This window comes from Euprymna scolopes, chromosome 7, assembly GCF_053919585.1.
Source record: "Euprymna scolopes isolate OS-2025 chromosome 7, ASM5391958v1, whole genome shotgun sequence".
In the NCBI taxonomy this organism is placed as follows: Eukaryota; Metazoa; Mollusca; class Cephalopoda; order Sepiida; family Sepiolidae; genus Euprymna; species Euprymna scolopes.
The window spans coordinates 90759765-90767423 of NC_136488.1; positions in this window are offsets into that span (position 1 = coordinate 90759765).

The following is a 7659-nucleotide window of genomic DNA, read 5'->3' on the forward strand; positions in this document are numbered from 1 at the left end:
TTTCAGGCGAACAGTCGAGAGTAAGACGAAAGAAGCAGCGCATATGCCGGGCGACAATCATATACTAAGCAAATCAATATAGAATGTTATACAATTTTCAATCCTGAGTCGTGCTCACTCAACATTCCATTTAAAAATTTTGGAGACTATTACTGTTCGGTTGAGAAAGCCTTCTCTCTGTAAGCAGAGGGAATGTTTCATAGGTTTGAGCGTTATTAACCTCGAGGATCTTTGAAAAATATAATGTTGTAATATTTTAATCGCTCCCTCTTTTTTTCACCCATTACGCAATGTAACTTTATTTAAATAATGTACACGTTTTCGATTTTTTGCCTTTAAATCCCTCGATACATCTTTGAGAAAGTGAGGGCTAAACCACTTTAATTTTCTTTCCCCTTCTTCGCCGCTTTTTTTTTTTTTTGTACACGTGTTTTACGCATTTTACTATTTATCATGAATTATAAAAATCTTCCCTTCATGATTGCAAAACGGAACTTTGCTTGTGTGAGTTCTTTTCCTATAGCTATCGATAATCTATAATCTATAATAGAAAGAATCCGACGAAAGTAGGAACAGGGGATTATGACCAAAGCTAACACCTTATATAACATAACATCACAAATGCGCAACAGTCGAAATGAAATACAAAATTAACAGTATATTATTTGATATGATAGGAGTGTGTTCTAAATTATTGCTTCTGTTGAAAACAGGGGCGCGTTCTTTACCTAAATGCGAGTTGGGAACAATTATCATTTTGACAAATTTGGTACCCTCAAAATGGGGAGCGGCATATATATTGTTTTTTAAGATATAATTAATTATATATATATATATATATATATATATATTGAGATAAAGAAAGAAAGAAAGAAAGAGAGAGAGAGAGAATGTGTGTGTGTGTGTGTATGTGTGTGCGCCAAAGTAATATTGTTGACCAATGAGATAATGAGAAATCAATATTCCAAATACAGATCAGGAAAAATGTTTTTGACTAAGTATATATTAGATTCTCTCTTACTCTCTCTCTCTCTCTCTCTCTCTCTCTCTATATATATATATATATATATATATATATATAGAGAGAGAGAGAGAGAGACAGACAGACAGACAGACAGACAGTGAGACAGAAAGAGAGTGAGGGGGCAGAAAAATGGGAAGACATGCCAGAGTGATATTATTGACCAACGAGATAATGAGAAATAAATATTGTCAAATACAGACAGGGCTTAAACATAGTTTTAAAGAATGATTACTATGACAAAAGTGTGAGAGAGTATGATGGTTATTCTAGCCTAGAAAGACTGAGGGAGAGAGAGAGAGAGAGAGAACGAGAGTTAGAAGAGAGGGAGGGGGTAGCAAAACGTTGTTGAAATAAAGTAACATTGAATTCGAATGCCGATTGTTTTACGATTTATAAACAATCACGCGACATAAAGAAAACGCAGTAACACGCCACGCATTAGGTTGTTTATACAAATGACATTACTATTCACAGCCTGCGATAAATATTTGTCAAACCGATAAGAAAACGAACGCGGATTACCTTTGTATAGGGCTAAAGTGGGTGTGCCAAAAATCGGAGAAAGACTCATGAAACAACTTTTTAAAAATCCTTCAACTGACAAAATCTCTGAAATCAGCAAAAAAAAGTTGAATATATATTAGAGCGTATAGGTTGGTTGGTTGTTTTTGTTTTACGGCAGGTTATGCCGAATCCAAAGATTTTGAAGACAAATTTTTTAATAGAATATATTTGTTGTTTTCCAGTCGGTTTCTATTTAACCGATAATTGGGACCTTAAGAGGTACTACCACTCCGGATCAGAGTGGACTTGGGAGCAATGGCAATGGAAGGGTGGCTCCACACTCCCCAATACCGCAAGCTGGGACCTCACAACTGGATATAGTTTAAGGTCATCTTCAGGACCAGAGCGTATAGGAGAAGATAAAACTTACTTTTTTCGCATCATACATTGGCACCAAGAGTAAAAATAGCCGTGACCATGATGGAAAAATTATATAAAATGAACGACGTTTGATTTGTCAATCAGCATTTTTTTCCTACTTTGATATTTCACGAACAATTTTACTAGTGAAAAAAAGACATATAATAATACGTATTATAAGGAAGTTTAATAGGCTTCTTTACCCAACGTTAGACACAAGGTCAGGTGATGTTTTGAAAAGACCGTGCACTAAGAAGTGCATTCCCCAGTACAAACACCACAGGCGATTAGCAATAAGCAGTCCTTTTCTTAAAAAATAACACCTATGAGATTGAATTTATTAGAACCGAAGAGAACCAAATCTAATCCGATGGAAGCAAGACAACAGTCGAAGACACATCTTCAAAGGGCGAATATTTTGTAAAAAAATTTATTTTATTTCAATTTAGCTTAAAACAAGGCATGTTGCCACAGGGACGTAAACTCCACTCTGAATAGGGACCGGATTTCTAAGAGGCATCGTTAGTGGGGAACTTTATAGCAAGATATTTGTTCACATTACATTTAGTTTTTTCCATATTGAAACATGGTGTTGATTCCGGAGGCAAGCAATCTGAGGAAAGAAAAAGGGGAAGAAGTTGTCTTACGTTTGGCGACGTCTATTATCGAGGAGTTGAATTTTGCTGCGAGTCTGTTTTGTCGGGGGCACTTACTTAAGGGGATACGAGCGCAATAAGTTTGTCAGAGCACATTCCGCAGAAGTACTTGTATAACAAGAGATGTTTGTGATTTGTGTTAGTATTATTATAATTTGTATTTGGTAAGCGTTCTCACATGGACCGTCACTAGACTACTCTCTGGCAGCAACCGGCGATGCTCCCTGGAATGTGGGTGACAACAAGTCTCTCTAGATTTCCAATACTTTCGACCTCTTTCGATAACCTTTGCAAATAATCGCAACAGCCATTTACCATTGACTTCTTGCTAGCAAAGACTATTGGTCTTCACTAGAATTTGAGTCGTAACGGTCCTTCTCGAGATCTACTGCCTCTTCTCACTCATAAAGTGGAAGTCGTGTTAGTACTTTCTGATCTCTTTCTTTCCATCACCCTTGATCCTTCACGAGTATTTTGTGTGGCGCCAGACGATGCCGATTCTACACTTTTTTGGGAGAAGGAGGAGGGAATGAACCTAGTTAATTAGAATTTTACGGTTTCCCGATTTTTTGGTTCATATGGTGTTTATTTGTCTTTTTCTTTTACTTCTGTAGCGGTTTTCATATCACTAATTAGCGTTTATAGATCATGTGAACTAGTTTCTGCATTCGAGGATTTTCCTTCAGATTTCAACTGTTTTCAGCATTATTGTTGATTGTATAGTTCTAGCTTTCCTCTTGCTTCCAATTTCTTCTAGTTTTTTTTTCCAATTTATTAGAACGGTTCCTAGTGATTTTATTGTTCTTCTTAGATAAACGTGCTCAATTTTCTGTTTTATTTGTGTTGTTTTTATTGTGTCTGCTTCCAGAATTCCCAAGTATTTGTAGCCATCATGTTTACCTAGTGCCTTTATCTCCGTTTTGTTGGGTAGTTCCATGCCTTCGGTTGCTTCCAATTTCCCCTTTTCTTATGATCAGCAGTGCGCACTTTTTCATGCTGAATTCCATTCCAATAGCCCGGCTAGAGGTTCTGGTTGTGTTTATAAGGGCGTCTTGTTCATTCCGGTTTTGTTTTTGCAAACAGTTGCAGATCATCCAGATACATTAGTTGGTTCATTATTTCATCTGTATTCGTGAACTTGTTTGCGTCAAATAATTTTTAGTATATTGCTAGTATATTATTTAGTTAATATAGTGCTAGTATATTCTATTATTGGCTCACATGGAGCTTCCACACAAGTCAACAAACGATCTGATTGGAAACCTGCGGTGTTCTCTGGAAGCTGAGTGACAAAAAGTCTCCCCAGACGTCCAGCTCTCTCCAGCTCCTTCGATAGCATTTGCAAATGAATTTGCATCATCGCAACAGCTTCTTACAATTGAATTCTCGCTGGCAGTGGGCATTGGTTTATACTGAAATTTGAGTGGTACTAAGCCTCCCCAAGGTCCCAGTTCTCGTCGAGCTTTTCCAGCCGAGGTCTGGCCAGCGCTCTCTCCTCGGTCTTTTAATTCTTCTTGACCCTTCTCGGCTCTTTGGTATCACTTTTCTATTGGGAGGAACGGCGATGAGGCAATTAGGGGAGATGCATGGTTGGAGTGTAGAACTCGTAGATATGCAGCTTCGGTGTTATTCATTCCCTGTAACGCTTCTTCATTAAATTGTCTTCTTGTATTATTCTCCGCATTCAAGTATTTTCCTTAATATTTCAGCCGTATTTATTATCGTTAGTCGTTGTATTTTTGCAGCTATTCCTCTGATTCCAATTTCTGCCATTCTTTTTTCGAAGTCTTTAGGAATTGTTCCTAGTGCTCCTAATATTATCGGTACTATTTTGATTTTCTTCATTATCTAAATCCCTTTTAACTCTCTGGTTAGCTCTGCGCATTTGCTTCGTTTCTCCTTTTCTTTCATACTCACCCTGTGGTCAGCTGGGACAGCAAAGTCTACGATTTGACAGGATTTTTCTTTCTTGTAATTTATTACAACATCTGGTCTTCTTGCTTGGATGGCCTTGTCCGTCTGTATGTCCATGTCCCATAGGATTTTGTGGTTCTCGTTTGCGAGTGCTGTTGCGGGTTTATGCTTGTACCATTCGTCTGTATGCTCAAAATGCAGTCGTTTGCACAATTTCCAGTGCACCGCCCCTCCCACTTGGTCATGCCTGTTTTTGTATTCCTTTCCGGCCAGTTTGTTGCATTCACTTATTATATGGTTTATCGTTTTGTCTTTTGGTCCACAGAGTCTGCATTTTCTGTTTTCTTGGGGTTTATCAATTTTTTCTTTAATATGGTTGGTTCTTATCGAGTTATCTTGTGCTGCACTTATTAGACATTCAGTTTCTCGATGTATATGTCCTTTTCGCAGCCATGTCCAGGTGTTTTATTTGTTCTCATCTTTTGTCATTCTTATGAATCTTCCGTGGAGTTGTTTCTCTTCCCACTTCCCTTTTCTCGTTTTGTCATTTGTCTCTCTGTTTTCTGTTTTCTGTTTTTTCAGTGTCTCTCTGTCTGCCATAATTATCCTTTCAGTGTTTCGCATTATGTATTTTTCTAGTTCTTTTTTGTGTCCTTCACACAGTCTTCTATAGATATCACTCCTCTCCCGCCGTATTTGCTTTTCACATAGAGTCTGTCAATATCCTTATGCTGGGTGTAGTGCACTATGCATGGTCATGAGTTTCCTGGTTTTCTGGTCAAGTTGTCTCAGTTCTTCTTTTGTCCACCCTATAAACGATCCAGTGACACTGCTCATGTATTTGTACCTTTTATTAGGTTTCTGCTATATAATTTAGTTTCCAGGAGTTTTCTTCTTCTCCTGAGGTATTCCTTTCCAATTTTCTCTTTCATTTCTGTTGCCCTGATGGTGCCCGCTTCCAGAATTCCCAAGTATTTATAGTCGTCTTGTTCCCCTAGTACCCTCATTTCTGTTTGGTTGGGTAGTTCCCTGTCCTTCTGTCGTTTCCAGTTTTCTCTTTCTTATGACTAGTAGTGAGCACTTTTCAATTCCTAATTCCATTTGGATATCTTGGCTGAAGATCCTGGTAGTGTTAATTAGTGTCTCTAGTTCCTTTCCGATCCTTGCAAAGTTTCAGATCGTCCATGTACATCATGTGGTTCACTTTTTCTTCTGTATTGGGGAACTTGTATCCGGCTTGGCACTTTATCAGGATACTGTTCAAGGGCATCATGGCTATGATGAAGAGTAATGGTGATAGTGAGTTTCCTTGGAAGATGCCTCTTTGTATGTTAATTTCTGTTATGTGCTGTCCATTCCAGTCTACATGTTCTCATTGTATTTTCTATTACGTTGGTGATCCCGCTTGGTATTTTATACATTTGTAGGCATTCTATTATCCATACTTGAGGGATCCTGTCGTACGCTTTTTTGTCATCGATCCATGCGATGGCTAAATTCGTTCTCCTTCTTTTTACCTCCTTAAGGATATTTTGATCTATATATAGTAGGTCATGTGTTTCTCTTTTTCCTTTTTGGCACCCTTTCTGCTCCTCGGAGATGAGTCCGCGGTTATTCAGGGAATGGTAGATTTGTTCCCTCAGTTGTGCTGTCAGTATCTTCCACATAGTGGGTAAGCACGTGATTGGCCTATAGTTGCTACGGACGGTTCCTTTCTCCATGTCCTTCTGTAGCAGTGTGGTTCTACCTTTTGTCATCCAGTCTGATACGCTTGCTTCCTTTTTTTGAACCAGTATGCATGTACCCTATCGTGCCCTGGTGCTCTCCAATTTGCCATTGTTCCTATGGTTTTCTTTAGCATTTCCTTTCTGATTTTATTCACTGTTCCTTCTTCTATTTGTTGTAACTCTTCTTTCATATCTTTCAACCATTCGGCATTTCTATTGTGATCTTCCCATATTTTACTCCAGTAGAGTTTTGTTTCTGTCGGATTTGGTTGTTTTGTTTTTGTTTTTCCTCCGTTCACATTTTGGTAGAATTGGCTTTCATTAGTTTCAAATGTTCTGTTTTGTTTGCATTTTCAGTTTTTCATCTATATCGTTTCAATCTCGCTTCTTTTGCTTTTATTTTTTGGTCCAATTCTTCATGTTTCTTGTTTAACCTCTCCCTATCAGTTACATTTCCAATATTCCGTTTTCTCCACATTGCTTTCTTTTTGTTGATAATTTTGGTTTCTTTTTATTATTATTATTATTATTATTATTATTATTATTATTATTATTATTATTATTATTATTATTATTATTATTGTGGTTAGAAGCTAAGAAAAAACAAGTCTTACCGTGGGTGCTCAGCGAGTGATTTCAGGCCGAGAAAAGGAAAAACAAAGATGGCGGCCAGCATTTTATAACGTGCGTTCTCACATAATCTCGTGTGCGTGTGAAGCTGGAAACTACAAAACGAGCTTCATTTCTCGGTGCTGAGCGATTCCAGATCAGGCAGGAGAGTAGGCGCAACGGGTGTGGAGATACTTTCTGAAATTATAATCATTTTTTGTGTGTTTGAGGTGAACCCCTCCAGCCCCCATTACGGAGGTTCAAGCTATTTCGGCGATGGCCAACGCTGGCTTAAGCAACATGATTAAGCCTTTTAATGGCGACGGTGATGTGGTGGCGTGGCTTACAAACGTGGATCTTGTGGCAAGGATTCAAAAGTTGGACGATATGGCCGCAGTGATACCACTGTTTCTAGAAGGGGACGCGCTAGTCCTCTATTTGGAGCTCAGCAAGCCAGAACAGGGTGACGCGGACGCCATCAAGGGTCGACTGATCGAAGCTTTTGCAGAGAGGTCTTTCGAGGCCTTTAATAAGTTGAAGGAGAAGAGGTGGACTTGTGAATCTGTTGATGTCTACTGGAATGATATAAGGAGATTGATTGGTAGTCGGGCATCAGAGGACACACCACGAGTCACGTAGTCAAAATAACATTCGTTACCTGGTTTCCGGAAGAAATATCGAAACGTTTGCAGCAGGTCCTGGGAGTGGAGACGCTGGATGTGAGTGAGCTGCTCAAAACTGCAAAGATCTTGGTGAGCACCCAGCCCACGGTCTGGAGAGACAACAGCAATGGTACAACAGGATG